Here is a 2,268-nt window from a genome sequence, read left to right as displayed (position 1 = left end):
TTTATTTTTTAATTGTTTATTCTATTTAGTTATACATGACAGCAGAATGCATTTTGATTCATTGTACACAAATAGAGTACAACTTTTCATTTCTCTCATTGTATACAATGTAGAGTCACATCACTCATGTAATCATACATGTACATAGGGTAATGATGCTTGTCTCATTCCATCATCTTTCCTTCCCCTTTTTCCCTCCCCTCCCCTCATTTCCTTCAACACAATCCAACGTTCCTCCATTCTTTCCTTACTCCCCTCATTATTTATCAACATCCACTTATCAGAGAAAATATTCTGCCTTTGGTTTGGGGGAATTGACTTATTTCACTCCAACTTCATCCATTTACCTGCAAATGCCATAATTTTATTCCTCTTTATGAATGAGTAATATTCCATTGTGTATATATGTCACAGTTTCTTTATCGGTTCATCTGTTGAAGGGCATCTAGGTTGGTTCCATAGTTTAGCTATTGTAAATTGAGCTGCTATGAACATTGATGCGACTTCATCACTGTAGCATACTGATTTGAAGTCCTTTGGGTATAAACCGAGGAGTGGGATAGCTGGGTCAAATGGTGGTTCCATTCAAAGTTTTCTGAGGAATCTCCATACTGCTTTCCAGAGTGGCTGCACCAGTTTGTAACCCCACCAGCAATGTATGAGTGTGCCTTTTCCCCCACATCCTCGACAACACTTATCATTGCTGTATTCTTGATAATAGCCATTCTAATTGGAGTGAGATGAAATCTTAGGTTAGTTTTTTTTAAAATACTATTTTATTTAAACTCATGTATGAAAAAAGACTATACTGTCATGTTTATATACATACTGATGTTGGAAACAATTCAGTAATAAATCACATTTAAATTTTATAAGATACACAAACATTAAAACACTGATTGGTTATAGAAAGCAAAGTAGGAAAAAATACCATAAGCTATAATTTTTCTTTTCATTAAAGAGCAGCACCCTCTGAGAAGAATGAAATCAATTAGTAATATTCATCTACTCTGTGAAATAATATATCCAAATGAATGTTAGTGATTGTACTGATTTTATTACTTTTACTAAGCCATTTTGTCTTCCTCACACTCAATGAAAAGAAATAAAACACAATATAAAGAAAAATATGTCATTATTATTCACAATAAAAAGGGTCTGCTGCATTCTTGCAGGCCTGGGAGTATTGTACAACAGGGAGCACATAATGGCTCAAGTGGATCAATGTACCATTTTGATTCTGATCCACTGAACAGAATCTCATTTATATCTGGTGACTGGACTAACCCCATGGGAGCTGTGATAGACTGAACCATTTCTGTGGTATCCCAAGATCTCACTAAATAAGAAAAGACCTTATGCAAGTAAATATAACAATTGATCTGTCTATACATTATAGCCTCTTTCTTTAGTATAAGGTGGGGAAAAGGGGGCCTTTTTGAGTACATAGATAAAAGTATTATTGTGTTCTAAAGATTGCTGGATTGATATTGTGTTGTTACAATGAAGACAAGATACTCGCCAGAAGCCACTGTCACATTAATAAACTTCCACAACTTTTATCAATTCTTCAAATAATGGAGCAAGTTCCTTTTCTAGGCTGACAATCAGTCCTGTATTGGCATTGCTGCTGGCTATGAAACTCACCACCAAAGGTAAATGATTGAACTGAACCTAGTAGCTGTTATAGTAACATATAATGCTTTTATTTTTTGAAAGTCCAAGTTTGCTCCTTTGATCAGTAGCAAGGGCAAAAGTAGATAAGAAACCAGGTCTCAAAACATGTTCTGGAGTATTATCATTGGCCACTTTAATAACAGGTACTCCATCTCTACCTGACACAACAATAACATGGAGTCCTTCAACACTCGGTAACTTCTTATACAGGAATCGCTTCAGGTCCTCTGCCCATTCCACTTCTGCCCCCGCACCCCAAAGTCTAGGCCCAAGGAGGCGGAGAAGTGGCGACCTTTCCTCTTCGAACTCACCACCTGCTTCACCCCGGGACCCATGCCTGAACCTTAGGTTAGTTTTGACTTGCATTTCTCTAATTACTAGAGATGTTGAACATTTTTTCATATTTCTGTTGATTGCTTGCAAATCTTCTGTGAAGTATCTGCTAATTCACTTAGCCCATGTATTGATTGGGTTATTTGGATTCTTGGTGTAAAGTTTCTTGAGTTCTTTATAAATTCTAGAGATTAGTGCTCCATCTGAAGTGCATGTGGAAAAGATTTTCTCCCACTCAGTAGACTCTCTCTTTACATT

General features: G+C 36.4%; 1 pseudogene across 1 annotated transcript; it reads right to left on the bottom strand.

The window, feature by feature from the left end:
• Window positions 1-1,037: 1,037 nt before the first annotated feature.
• Window positions 1,038-2,043, bottom strand: LOC306651128 (ragulator complex protein LAMTOR3-like; annotated as a pseudogene). Its single transcript has one exon. The product of its transcript is annotated as a ragulator complex protein LAMTOR3-like (transcript).
• Window positions 2,044-2,268: the final 225 nt, after the last annotated feature.

This window comes from Sciurus vulgaris (genome assembly GCF_902686455.1).
Source record: "Sciurus vulgaris genome assembly, chromosome: X".
Lineage (NCBI taxonomy): Eukaryota > Metazoa > Chordata > Mammalia > Rodentia > Sciuridae > Sciurus > Sciurus vulgaris.
The sequence above is the reverse complement of the archived record's forward strand: the minus strand, read 5'-3'. Positions and strand labels throughout refer to the sequence as shown.